The sequence below is a fragment of the Triticum aestivum genome, chromosome 5B, assembly GCF_018294505.1.
Source record: "Triticum aestivum cultivar Chinese Spring chromosome 5B, IWGSC CS RefSeq v2.1, whole genome shotgun sequence".
NCBI classification, from domain to species: domain Eukaryota; kingdom Viridiplantae; phylum Streptophyta; class Magnoliopsida; order Poales; family Poaceae; genus Triticum; species Triticum aestivum.
Window position 1 is genome coordinate 593,378,239 of NC_057807.1, and position 15,706 is coordinate 593,393,944.

Consider the following 15,706-nt stretch of genomic DNA (forward strand, 5'->3'; position numbering starts at 1 on the left):
CTTGTAGATCAAATGGCCAACGCTCATGTCAACCTCAACTTCAACGCGTTCCTAGAGAAAACCAAGCTGATAGATGATGGCAGCAACTATTCGGACTGGGTCCGGAACCCGAGGATCATCCTCATAGCTGCCAAGAAAGCATATGTCCTAGAAGGACCGCTAGGTGAAGCACCCATCCCAGAGAACCAAGACGTTATGAACGCTTGGCAGTCACGTGCTGATGATTACTCCCTCGTTCAGTGCGGCATGCTTTACAGCTTAGAACCGGGGCTCCAAAAGCGTTTTGAGCAACACGGAGCATATGAGATGTTCGAGGAGCTGAAAATGGTCTTCCAAGCTCATGCCCGGGTCGAGAGATATGAAGTCTCCGACAAGTTCTACAGTTGTAAGATGGAGGAAAATAGTTCTGTCAGTGAGCACATACTCAAAATGTCTGGGTTGCACAACCGCTTGTCCCAGCTGGACATTAACCTCCCGGACGAGGCGGTCATTGATAGAATCCTTCAGTCGCTCCCACCTAGCTATAAGAGCTTTGTGATGAACTACAATATGCAGGGGATGGTGAAAACTATTCCTGAAGTATTTTCAATGCTGAAATCAGCGGAGGTAGAAATCAAAAAGGAGCATCAAGTGTTGATGGTCAATAAAACCACTAGTTTCAAGAAAGGCAAGGGCAAGAAGAACTTCAAGAAGGACGGCAAGGGAGTTGCCGCGCCCGGTAAACCAGTTGTCGGGAAGAAGCCAAAGAATGGACCCAAACCTGAGACTGAGTGCTTTTATTGCAAGGGAAAGGGACACTGGAAGCGGAACTGCCCCAAATACTTAGCGGACAAGAAGGCCGGCAACACTAAAGGTATATGTGATATACATGTAATTGATGTGTACCTTACCAGTACTTGTAGTAGCTCCTGGGTATTTGATACCGGTGCGGTTGCTCATATTTATAACTCAAAGCAGAAGCTGCGGAATAAGCGGAGACTGGCAAAGGACAAGGTGACGATGCGCATTGGGAATGGTTCCAAGGTCGATGTGATCGCCGTCGGCACGCTACCTCTACATTTGCCTATGGGATTAGTTTTAAACCTCAATAATTGTTATTTAGTGCCAGCTTTGAGCATGAACATTGTATCTGGATCTCGTTTAATACGAGATGGCTACTCATTTAAATCTGAGAATAATGGTTGTTCTATTTATATGAGAGATATGTTTTATGGTCATGCCCCGCTGGTCAATGGTTTATTCTTAATGAATCTCGAACGTGATGTTACACATATTCATAGTGTGAATACCAAAACATGTAAGGTTGATAACGATAGTCCCACATACTTGTGGCAATGTCGCCTTGGTCACATTGGTGTCAAGCGCATGAAGAAGCTCCATGCTGATGGACTTTTAGAATCTCTCGATTATGAATCATTTGACACATGCGAACCCTGCCTCATGGGCAAAATGACCAAGACTCCGTTCTCCGGAACAATGGAGCGAGCAACCAACTTATTGGAAATCATACATACTGATGTGTGCGGTCCAATGAGCGTTGAGGCTCGCGGAGGCTATCATTATGTTCTCACTCTCACTGATGACTTAAGTAGATATGGGTATGTCTACTTGATGAAACACAAGTCTGAGACCTTTGAAAAGTTCACGGAATTTCAGAATGAGGTAGAGAATCAACGTGACCGAAAAATAAAGTTCTTACGATCAGATCGTGGAGGAGAATATTTAAGTCATGAATTTGGTACGCACTTAAGGAAATGTTGAATTGTTTCACAACTCATGCCGCCTGGAACACCTCAGCGTAACGGTGTGTCCGAATGTCGTAATCGCACTCTATTGGATATGGTGCGATCTATGATGTCACTCACTGATTTACCGCTATCATTTTGGTGATACGCTCTAGAGACAGCTACATTCACTTTAAATAGGGCACCGTCTAAATCCGTTGAGATGACACCGTATGAATTATGGTTTGGGAAGAAACCTAAGCTGTCGTTTCTAAAAGTTTGGGGATGCGATACTTATGTCAAGAAACTTCAACCTGAAAAGCTCGAACCCAAGTCGGAAAAATGCGTCTTCATAGGATACCCAAAGGAAACCATTGGGTATACCTTCTACCTTAGATTCGAATGCAAGATCTTTGTTGCCAAGAACGGGTCCTTTCTAGAGAAAGAGTTTCTCTCGAAATAAGTAAGTGGGAGGAAAGTAGAACTCGATGAAGTACTTCCTCTTGAACCGAAAAGTAGTGCAGCTCAGGAAGATGTTCCTGTGGTGCCTACACCGACTGGAGAGGAAATTAATGATGATGATCAAGGTACTTCAGATCAAGTTGCTACTGAACTTCGTAGGTCCACAAGGACACATTCCACACCAGAGTGGTATGGCAACCCTGTACTGGAAATCATGTTGTTAGACAACGGTGAACCTTCGAACTATGAAGAAGCGATGGCGGGCCCAGATTCCAACAAATGGCTTGAAGCCATGCAATCCGAGATAGGATCCATGTATGAAAACAAAGTATGGACTTTGACAGACTTGCCCGATGATCGGCGAGTGATAGAAAATAAATGGATCTTTAAGAAGAAGACGGACGCGGATGGTAATGTCACCATCTATAAAGCTCGACTTGTCACTAAGGGTTATCGGCAAATTCAAGGGGTTGACTATGATGAGACTTTCTCTCCCGTAGCAAAGCTGAAGTCCGTCTGAATCATGTTAGCAATTGCCGCATACTATGATTATGAGATATGGCAAATGGACGTCAAAATGTCATTCCTTAACGGCTATCTTAAGGAAGAACTATATATGATGCAGCCGGAAGGTTTTGTCGATCATGAGAATTCTAACAAGGTATGCAAGCTCCAGCGATCCATTTATGGGCTGGTGCAAGCATCTCGGGGTTGGAACATTCGCTTTGATGAGATGATCAAAGCGTTTGGGTTTATGCAGACTTATGGAGAAGCCTGCGTTTACAAGAAAGTGAGTGGGAGCTCTGTAGCATTTCTCATATTATATGTGGATGACATACTTTTGATGGGAAATGATATAGAACTTTTGGACAGCATTAAGGCCTACTTGAATAAGTGTTTTTCAATGAAGGACCTTGGAGAAGCTGCTTACATATTAGGTATCAAGATCTATAGAGATAGATCGAGACGCCTCATAGGTCTTTCACAAAGGACATACCTTGATAAGATATTGAAGAAGTTCAATATGGATCAGTCCAAGAAGGGGTTCTTGCCTGTGTTGCAAGGTGTGAAATTGAGCTCGGCTCAATGTCCGACCACGGCAGAAGATAGAGAAAAGATGAGTGTCGTCCCCTATGCCTCAGCCATAGGGTCTATCATGTATGCCATGCTGTGTACCAGACCTGATGTAAACCTTGCCATAAGTTTGGTAGGAAGGTACCAAAGTAATCCCGGCATGGAACACTAGACAGCGGTCAAGAATATCCTGAAGTACCTGAAAAGGACTAAGGATATGTTTCTCGTTTATGGAGGTGACGAAGGGCTCGTCGTAAAGGGCTCATCGTAAAGGGTTACGTCGACGCTAGCTTCGACACAGATCTGGATGACTCTAAGTCACAAACCGGATACGTGTATATTTTGAATGGAGGGGCAGTAAGCTGGTGCAGTTGCAAGCAGAGCGTCGTGGCGGGATCTACATGTGAAGCGGAGTACATGGCAGCCTCAGAGGCAGCGCATGAAGCAATCTGGATGAAGGAGTTCATCACCGACCTAGGAGTCATACCCAATGCGTCGGGGCCAATCACCCTCTTTTGTGACAACACTGGAGCTATTGCCCTTGCCAAGGAGCCCAGGTTTCACAAGAAGACCAGGCACATCAAGCGTCGCTTCAACTCCATTCGTCAAAATGTTCAAAATGGAGACATAGATATTTGCAAAGTGCATACGGATCTGAATGTCACAGATCCGTTGACTAAACCTCTTCCGCGAGCAAAATAAGATCAACACCAGAACTCTATGGGTGTTCGATTCATCACAATGTAACTAGATTATTGACTCTAGTGCAAGTGGGAGACTGTTGGAAATATGCTCTAGAAGCAATAATAAAATGAATATTATTGTATTTCCTTGTTCATGATAATTGTCTATTATTCATGCTATAATTGTGTTATCCAGAAATCGTAATACATGTGTGAATGAATAGACCACAACATGTCCCTAGTAAGCGTCTAGTTGACTAGCTCGTTGATCAACAGATAGTCATGGTTTCCTGACTATGGACATTGGATGTCGTTAATAACAGGATCACATCATTAGGAGAATGATGTGATGGACAAGACCCAATCCTAAGCATAGCACAAGATCGTGTAGTTCGTTTGCTAGAGCTTCTCCAATGTCAAGTATCATTTCCTTAGACCATGAGATCGTGTAACTCCCGGATACCGTAGGAGTGCTTTGGGTGTACCAAACGTCACAACGTAACTAGGTGAATATAAAGGTATACTACAGGTATCCCCGAAAGTATCTGTTGGGTTGACATGGATCGAGACTGGGATTTGTCACTCCGTATGACGGAGAGGTATCTCTGGGCCCACTCGGTAATGCATCATCATAATGAGCTCAAAGTGACCAAATGTTTGGTCACGGGATCATGCATTACGGTACGAGTAAAGTGACTTGCCGGTAACGAGATTGAATGAGGTATTGGGATACCGACGATCGAATCTCGGGCAAGTAACGTACCGATTGACAAAGGGAATTGTATACGGGATTACTGGAACCCTCGACATCGTGGTTCATCCAATGAGATCATCGAGGAATATGTGGGAGCCAACATGGGTATCCAGATCCCGCTGTTGGTTATTGACCGGAGAGCTGTCTCGGTCATGTCTGCATGATTCCCGAACCCGTAGGGTCTACACACTTAAGGTTCGGTGATGCTAGGGTTGTAGAGATATTAGTATGCAGAAACCCGAAAGTTGTTCGGAGCCCCGGATGAGATCCCGGACGTCACAGGAGTTCCGTAATAGTCCGGAGGTAAAAAATTCTATATATGAAGTCCAGTTTCGGCCACCGGGAAAGTTTCAGGGGTCACCGGTATTGTACCGGGACCACCGGAAGGGTCCCGGGGGTCCACCGGGTGGGGCCACCTATCCCGGAGGGCCACATGGGCTGAAAGGGGAAGGGAACCAGCCCACCAGGTGCCCCCCCTTGGGCCTCCCCTGCGCCTAGGGTTGGAAACCCTAGGGGTGGGGGGCGCCCCACTTGACTTGGGGGGCAAGTCCCCCCCTAGGCCGCCGCCCCCCTTGGAGATGGGATCTCCAGGGCCGACGCACCCCCCTAGCCCCCCTATATAAAGAGGAGGGGAGGGAGGGCAGCCGCACCCTAGTCCCTGGCGCCTCCCTCTCCCCCTGTACCACCTCTCCGTCTCGCTGAGGTTGGCGAAGCCCTGTTGAGATCACCGCTGCTTCCACCACCACGCCGTCGTGCTGCTGGATCTCCATCAACCTCTCCTTCCCCCTTGCTGGATCTAGAAGGAGGAGACGTCTTCCCCAAACGTACGTGTGTTGAACACGGAGGTGCAGTCCGTTCAGCACTAGGATCATCGGTGATTTGGATCACGACGAGTACGACTCCCTCAACCCCGTTCTCTTGAACGCTTCCGCTCGCGATCTACAAGGGTATGTAGATGCACTCCTCTCTCTCTTTGCTAGATGAACTCCATAGATTAATCTTGGTGCAGCATAGAAATTTTTTATTTTCTGCAACGTTCCCCAACAGTCCTACGTCTTCACGATCCAACCGATCCAAGTACTGAACTTACAACACCTCCATGTTCAGCACACATTCGGCATGATGACGTCCCTCGAGCCCTTGATCCAGTTGAGGACGAGGGAGAGTTCTGTCTGGACAACGGCGTGGTGACAATGTTGATGATGTTGTCAGCGTAGGGCTTCGCCTAAGCACTATGATGATATGACCGAGGTGTTAAACTGTGGAGGGGGGCATCGCACACGGCTAAGAGAATAACTGTTGTGTCTTGGGGTGTCCCCATGCCCTCGTATATTAAGGAGGGAGGAAGAGGAGGCCGGCCAAGGAGGGGCGCGCCTATAGGGGGAGTCCAACTAGGATTCCAAATCCTAGTTGGAATCCTAGTTGGACTCCCCTTCCTTTTCCAAGAGGGGGAGAAAGCGAAACAGGTGGAGGAGAAAGAGGAAAGTGGGGGTGCGCCCCCTCCCCTAGTCCAATTCGGTTTGGGCCAGGGGGCGCATGCCTCCACCTGGTCGCTGCCTCCTCTCTTCCACTAAGGCCATGAAGGCCCATTAATCCCCCGGGGGGGTCCGGTAACCTCCTGGTACTCCGAAAAATGCCCGAACCTTTCTGAAACCTTTCTGGTGTCCAAACATAACCTACAATATATCATTCTTTATGTCTCGACCATTTTGAGATTCTTTGTCACGTCCGTGATCTCATCTGGGACTGCGAACAAACTTCGTTCATCAAAAACACATAACTCATAATATAACTCATAATACGGGTTCGAGAACTATGTAGACATGATCGAGACACATCTCCAATCAATAACCAATAGAGGAACCTGGATGCTCATATTGGCTCCTACATATTCTACGAAGATCTTTATCGGTCAAACCGCATAACAACATATGTTGTTCGCTTTGTCATCGGTATGTTACTTGCATGAGATTCGATTGTCGGTATCATCATACGTAGTTCAATCTCGACCGGCAAGTCTCTTTAGTCGTTCTGTAATGATTCATCCCACAACTAACTCATTAGTCACATTGCTTGCAAGGCTTATAGTGATGAGCATTACCGAGAGGGCCCAAAGATACCTCTCCGATACATGGAGTGACAAATCCTAATCTCGATCTATGCCAACCCAACAAACACCTTCGGAGACCACCTGTAGAGCATCTTTATAATCACCCAGTTACGTTGTGATGTTTTATAGAACACAAGGTGTTCCTCCGGTATTATGGAGTTGCATAGTCTCATGGTCTGAGGAACATGTATAAGTCATGAAGAAAGTAGTAGCAATGAAACTATAACGATCATAATGCTAAGCTAACGGATGGGTCTTGTCCATCACATCATTATCTCAATGATGTGATCATGTTCACTAAATGACAACACATGTCTATGGTTAGGAAACATAACCATCTTTGATTAACGAGCTAGTCAAGTAGAGGCACACTAGGGACACTATGTTTTGTCTATGTATCCACACATGTACTAAGTTTCCGGTTAATACAATTCTAGCATGAATGATAAACATTTATCATGATATAAGGAATTATAAATAACAACTTTATTATTGCCTCTAGGGCAATATTTCCTTCAGTCTCCCACTTGCACTAGAGTCAATAATCTAGATTACACAGTAATGATTCTGACACCCATGGAGTCATGGTGTTGATCATGTTTTGCTCGTGGAAGAGGCTTCGTCAAAGGTCCTGCAACATTCAGATTCGTATGTCTTTTGCAAATCTCTATGTCTCCCTCTGCAACTTGATGCGGGATGGAATTGAAGCGTCTCTTGATATGTTTGGTTCTCTTGTGAAATCTGGATTCCTTTGCCAAGGCAATTGCACCAGTATTGTCACAAAAGATTTTCATTGGACCCGATGCACTAGGTATAACACCTAGATCGGATATGAACTCCTTCATTAGCTGCTTCCGAAGCAGCTATGTACTCCGCTTCACACGTAGATCCCGCCACGACGCTCTGCTTGGAACTGCACCTACTGACAGCTCCACCATTCAATATAAATACGTATCCGGTTTGCGACTTAGAGTCATCCAGATCAGTGTCAAAGCTTGCATCGACGTAACCATTTACGACAAGCTCTTTGTCACCTCCATAAACGAGAAACATATCCTTAGTCCTTTTCAGGTATTTCACGATGTTCTTGACTGTTGTCCAGTGCTCCACTGCGGGATTACTTTGGTACCTCCCTGCTATACTTATAGCAAGGCACACATCAGGTCTGGTACACAGCATTGCATACATGATAGAACCTATGGCTGAGGCATAGGGAATGACTTTCATTTTCTCTCTATCTTCTGCAGTGTTCGGGCATTGAGTCTGACTCAACTTCACACCTTGTAACACAGGCAAGAACCCTTTATTTGACTGATCCATTTTGAACTTCTTCAAAACTTTATCAAGGTATGTGCTTTGTGAAAGTCCAATTAAGTGTCTTTATCTATCTCTATAGATCTTGATGCCCAATATGTAAGCAGCTTCACCGAGGTCTATCATTGAAAAACTCTTATTCAAGTATCCTTTTATGCTATCCAGAAATTCTATATCATTTCCAATCAACACTATGTCATCCACATATAATATTAGAAATGCTACAGAGATCCCACTCACTTTCTTGTAAATACAGGCTTCTCCAAAAGTCTGTATAAAACCATATGCTTTGATCACACTATCAAAGTGTTTATTCCAACTCCGAGAGGCTTGCACCAGTTCATAAATGGATCGCTGGAGCTTGCACACTTTGTTAGAACCCTTTGGATTGACAAAACCTTCTGGTTGCATCATATACAACTCTTCTTCAAGAAATCCATTAAGGAATGCAGTTTTGACATCCATCTGCCAAATTTCATAATCATAAAATGCGGCAATTGCTAACATGATTCGGATAGACTTAAGCATCGCTAAGGGTGAGAAAGTCTCATCGTAGTCAACTCCTTGAACTTGTCGAAAACCTTTCACAACAAGTCAAGCTTTATAAATGGTAACATTACCATCAGCATCAGTCTTCTTCTTGAAGATCAATTTATTTTCTATGGTTTTCCGATCATCGGGCAAATCCATCAAAGTCCATACTTTGTTCTCATACATGGATCCCATCTTACATTTCATGGCCTCAAACCATTTCGCAGAATCTGGGCTCATCATAGGTTCATCATGGTCTAGTAACATGACTTCCAGAACAGGATTACCGTACCACTCTGGTGCGGACCGTACTCTGGAAGACCTATGAGGTTCGGTAGTAACTTGATCTAAAGTTTCATGATCATCATCATTAGCTTCCTCACTAATTGGTGTAGGAATCACTAGAACTGATTTCGGTGATGAACTACTTTCCAATTTGGGAGAAGGTACAATTACCTCATCATGTTCTACTTTCCTCCCACTCACTTCTTTCGAGAGAAACTCCTTCTCTAGAAAGGATCCCTTCTTAGCAAAGAATATCTTGCCTTAGGATCTGTGATAGAAGGTGTACCCAACAGTTTCCTTTGGGTATCCTATGAAGACGCATTTCTCCGATTTGGGTTCGAGCTTATCAGGTTGAAGCTTTTTCACATAAGCATCGCAGCCCCAAACTTTAAGAAATGACAACTTTGGTTTCTTGCCAAACCACAGTCCATAAGGCGTCGTCTCAATGGATTTCGATAGTGCCGTAAAGTGAATGCAGCTGTATCTAAAGCATAACCCCAAAACGATGATCGTAAATCAGTAAGAGACATCATAGATCGCACCATATCCAATAAAGTATGGTTAGGATGTTCGGACAAACCATTACGCTGTGGTGTTCCAGGTGGCGTGAGTTGTGAAACTATTCCACATTGTTTCAAATGAAGACCAAACTCGTAGCTCAAATATTCGCCTCCACAATCACCTCGTAGAAACTTTATTTTCTTGTTACGATGATTTTCCACTTCACTCTAAAATTCTTTGAACTTTTCAAACATTTCAAACTTATGCTTCATTAAGTAGATATACCCATATTTGCTCAAATCATCTGTGAAGGTAAGAAAATAATGATACCCACCACAAGCCTCAACACTCATTGCACCGCATACATCAGTATGTATTATTTCCAATAAGTCAGTAGCTCGTTCCATTGTTTTGGAGAACGGAGTTTTAGTCATCTTGCCCATGAGGCATGGTTCGAAAGCACCAAGTGATTCATAATCAAGAGATTCCAAAATCCCATCAGCATGGAGTTTCTTCATGCGCTTTACACCAATATGACCTAAACGGCAGTGCCACAAATAAGTTGCACTATCATTATCAATTTTTCATCTTTTGGCCTCAATATAATGAACATGTGTATCTCCACGATCGAGATTCAATAAAAATATACCACTCAACAAGGGTGCATGACCATAAAAGATATTACTCATATAAATAGAACAATCATTATTCTCTGATTTAAATGAATAACCGTCTCGCATTAAACAATATCCAGATATAATGTTCATTCTCAACGCTGGCACCAAATAACAATTATTCAGGTCTAAAACTAATCCCGAAGGTAGATGTAGAGGTAGCGTGCCGACGGCGATCACATCGACCTTGGAACCATTTCCGATGTGCATCGTCACCTCGTCCTTAGCCAATCTTCGTTTAATCCGTAGCCCCTGTTTTGAGTTGCAAATATGAGCAATAGAACCAGTATCAAATACCCAGGCACTACTACGAGCATTAGTAAGGTACACATCAATAACATGTATATCAAATATACCTTTCACTTTGCCATCATTCTTATCTGCCAAATACTTGGGGCAGTTCCGCTTCTAGTGACCAATCCCTTTGTGGTAGAAGCACTCAGTTTCAGGCTTATGTCCAGACTTGGGCTTCTTCCCGGGAGTAGCAACTTGCTTACTATTCTTCTTGAAGTCCCCCTTCTTTAATTTGCCCTTTTTCTTGAAACTAGTGGTCTTGTTGACCATCAACACTTGATGCTCCTTCTTGATTTATACCTCCGCAACCTTTAGCATTGCGAAGAACTCAGGAATCATTTTCGTCATCCCTTGCATATTATAGTTCATCACGAAGCCTTTATAGCTTGGTGGTAGTGATTGAAGAACTCTGTCAATGACACTATCATCAGGAAGATTAACTCCTAGCTGAGTCAAGTGGTTATTGTACCCAGACATTCTGAGTATGTGTTCACTGACAGAACTATTCTCCTCCATCTTGCAGCTATAGAACTTGCTGGAGACTTCATATCTCTCAACTCGGGCATTTGCTTGAAATATTAACTTCAACTCTTGGAACATCTCATATGCTCCATGATGTTCAAAACATCTTTGAAGTCCCGATTCTAAGCCGTAAAGCATGGCACACTGAACTATCAAGTAGTCATCAGCTTTGCTCTGCCAGATGTTCACGACATCCGCAGTTGTATCTGCAGCAGGCCTTGCACCTAGCGGTGCTTCCAGGACGTAATTCTTCTGTGCAGCAATGATGATAATCCTCAAGTTACGGACCCAATCTGTGTAATTGCTACCATCATCTTTCAACTTAGCTTTCTCTAGGAACGCATTAAAATTCAAGGGAACAGTAGCACAGGCCATTGATCTACAACAACATAGACATGCAAAAACTATCAGGACTAAGTTCATGATAAATTAAGGTTCAATTAATCATATTACTTAAGAACTCCCACTTAGATAGACATCCCTCTAGTCATCTAAATGATCACATGATCCAAATCAACTAAACCATGTTCAATCATCACATGAGATGGAGTAGTTTTCAATGGTGAACATCACTATGTTGATCATATCTACTATATGATTCACGTTCGACCATTCGGTCTCAGTGCTCCGAGGCCATATCTTCATATGCTAGGCTCGTCAAGTTTAACCTGAGTATTCTGCACGTGCAAAACTGGCTTGCACCTCTTGTATGTGAACGTAGAGCTTATCACACCTGATCATCACGTGGTGTCTCGACACGAAAAAATGTAGCAACAGTGCATACTCAAGGAGAACACTTATACCTTGAAATTTAGTAAGGGATCATCTTATAATGCTACCACCATACTAAGCAAAATAAGATGCATAAAAGAAAAACATCACATGCAATCAAAATATGTGACATGATATGGCCATCATCATCTTGTGCTCATGATCTCCATCACCAAAGCATCATCATGATCTCCCTCGTCACCGGATTGACACCATGATCTCCATCGTAGCATCGTTGTCGTCTCGCCAATTATTTCTACTATGACTATCGCTACCGCTTAGTGATAATGTAAAGCAATTTCATGGCGATTGCATTTCATACAATAAAGCGACAACCATATGGCTCCGACCAGTTGCTGATAACTCTATTACAAAACATGATAATCTCATACGACAATTTATATCACATCATGTCTTGACCATATCGCATCACAACAAGCCCTGCAAAAAAATAGACATCCTCTACTTTGTTGTTGCAAGTTTTACGTGGCTGCTACAGGCTTCTAGCAAGAACCGTTCTTACCTACGCATCAAAGCCACAACGATTTTTTGTCAAGTGTGTTGTTTTAACCTTCAACAAGGACCGGCCATAGTAAAACTCGATTCAACTAAAGTTGGAGAGATAGACACCCGCCAGCCACCTATGTGCAAAGCATGTCGGTAGAACCAGTCTCATGAACACGGTCATGTAATGTCGGTCTGGGCCGCTTCATCCAACAATACTGCTGAATCAAAGTAAGACGTTGGTGGTAAGCAGTATGACTATTATCACCCACAACTCATTGTGTTCTACTCGTGCATATAACATCTACGCATGGACCTGGCTCGGATGCCACTGTTGGGGAACGTAGTAATTCAAAACAATTCCTACGATCATGTAAGATCTATCTAGGGGATGCATAGAAATGAGACGGGAGAGTGTGTCCACATACCCTCATAGACCGAAAGCGGGAGCATTTAGTAACGCGGCTGATGTAGTCAAACGTCTTCACGATCCAACCAATCCAAGTACTGAACGTACGGCACCTCTGTGTTCAGCACAAGTTCAGCATGATGACGTCCCTCGAGCTCTTGATCCAGTTGAGGACGAGGGAGTTCCGTCAGCACAACAGCATGAAGACGGTGTTGACGATGTTGTCGGTGCAGGGCTTCGCCTAAGCACTACGACGATATGAGCGAGGTGTTAAACAGTGGAGGGGGGCACCGCACATGGCTAAGAGAATAATTGTTGTGTCTTGGGGTGCCCCCCTTCCCCCGTATATAAATGAGGGAGCAGTAGGAGAAAGGCCAAGGAGGGGCGCGCCTATAGGGGGAGTCCAACTAGGATTCCAATCCTAGTTGGAGTCCCCTTCCTTTTCCAAGAGGGGGGTAACGGGAAAGAGGTGGAGGAGAAAGAGGAAAGGGGGGCGCCCCCTCCCCTAGTCCAATTTGGGTTGGGCTGGGGGTGCGTGCCTCCACCTGGCCGCTGCCTCCTCTCTTCCACTAAGGCCCATGAAGGCCCATTAATCCCCGGGGGGTTCCGGTAACCTCCCGGTACTCCGAAAAAAGCCCGAACCTTTCCGAAATCTTTCCGGTGTTCGAACATAACCTTCCAATATATCATTATTTATGTATCGACCATTTTGAGACACCTCGTCATGTCCGTGATCTCATCCGGGACTCCGAACAAACTTTGGTCATCAAAAACACATAACTCATAATACAAATTGTCATCGAACGTTAAGCGTGCGGACCCTACGGGTTCGAGTACTATGTAGACATGATCGAGACACATCTCCAATCAATAACCAATAGTGGAACTTGGATGCTCATATTGGCTCCTACATATTCTACGAAGATCTTTATCGGTCAAACCGCATAACAACATACAGTGTTCCCTTTGTCATCGGTATGTTACTTGCCCGAGATTCGATCGTCGGTATCATCATACCTAGTTCAATCTCGTTACCGGAAAGTCTCTTTACTCGTTCTATAATGATTCATCCCGCAACTAACTCATTAGTCACATTGCTTGCAAGGTTTATGGTGATGAGCATTACCGAGAGGGCCCAGAGATACCTCTCCGATACACGGAGTGACAAATCCTAATCTCGATCTATGCCAACCCAACAAACACCTTCGAAGACCACCTGTAGAGAATCTTTATAATCACCCAGTTACGTTGTGATGTTTTATAGCACACAAGGTGTTCCTCCGGTATTCGGAAGTTGCATAATCTCATAGTCTGAGGAACATGTATAAGTCATGAAGAAAGTAGTAGCAATGAAACTGTAACAATCATAATGCTAAGCTAACAGATGGGTATAGTCCATCACATCATTCTCCCAATGATGTGATCATGTTCATCAAATTACAACACATGTCTATGGTTAGGAAACATAACCATCTTTGATTAACGAGCTGGTCAAGTAGAGGCATACTAGGGACACTATGTTTTGTCTATGCATCCACACATTTACTAAGTTTCCAATTAATACAATTCTAGCATGAATAATAAACATTTATCATGATATAAGGAAATATAAATAACAACTTTATTATTGCCTCTAGGGCATATTTCCTTCACCATATGGGACATAGGAGGGAGGCAAGCCAGCCCACAAGGGGTGCCCCCCCAAGGGAAGGAGTCCGAATTGGACAGGGGAAGGGGGCGTCACCCCCGTTTCCTTATTCTCCTCCTTATCCTTCCCCATTTCCCCTTCCGGTAAAAGGAAAGGGGGGGCTAATTGGACTAGGAGTCCAAGTGGGATTCCTCCCACTTGGTGAGTGCCTAGGACGGCCTCCTCACCTCTCCCTCCTTTATATATGGAGGGCGCACCTAGAACACACACTAATTGCTCCAAGCCATGTGCGGCGCCCCCCCTCCATAGTTTACGCCTCCAGCCATATTCTCACAGTGTTTAGGCGAAGCCCTGCGCAGATCACATCACCATCACTGTCACCACGCCGTCGTGCTGACGGAACTCATCTACTCCTTTGAACCTCTGCTAGATCAAGAGCTCGAGGGACGTAATCGCGTTGAACGTGTGCAGAACTCAGAGGTGTCGTATGTTCGGTACTCGATCGGTCGGAACGAGAAGACATTTGACTACATCAACCACGTTGAGAAAACGCTTCCGCTTTCGGTATGTGAGGGTACATGGACACACTCTCCCCCTCTCGTTGATATGCATCTCCTAGATAGATCTTGCATGAGCATAGGAATTTTTTTAAATTGCATGCTACGTTTCCCAACAGCAACCCCAGAGTGACAATAGTCGGGACACTTCCCAGTGATGACCCTAGTTTTAGGAGTTCATGTATTCACTAAGTGCTAATGCTTTGGTATGGTTCTCTATTAAAAGGAGACCTTAATATCCCTTAGTTTCCATTAGGACCCCGCTACCACGGGAGGGTAGGAAAAAAGATGCCATGCAAGTTCTTTTCCATAAGCACGTATGACTATATTTAGAATACATGCCTACATTATATTGATGAATTGGAGCTAGTTCTATATCACCCTAGGTTATAACTGTTGCATGATGAACGACATCCGACATAATTATCCATCATTGATCCATTGCCTATGAGCTTTTCCCATATTGATCTTCGCTTAGTTACTTTTCCATTGCCACTGTTATGATTGCTACAAAACTGCTACTGTTACTTTTGCCACTGTTACCTTTACTTCCATACTACTTTGCTACTAAATACTTTGTTGCAGATATTAAGTCTTTCAAGTGTGGTTGAATTGACAACTCATCTACTAATACTTGAGAATATTCTTTGGCTTCCCTTGTGTCGAATCAATAAATTTGGGTTGAATACTCTACCCTCGAAAATTGTTGTGATCCCCTATACTTGTGGGTTATCAAGCATTAGCTCCGACAACCCTCAGATTTCGAGCACAACTCTAATAGTTATGTACACATCGGGCAACACCCCAACGGTGGAAGAAATTGTCGGAACATCACCCTGACGGTGTAGAACAGTTTGGGTTCAACTCTGGTACTTCAAAGACGGTCTTG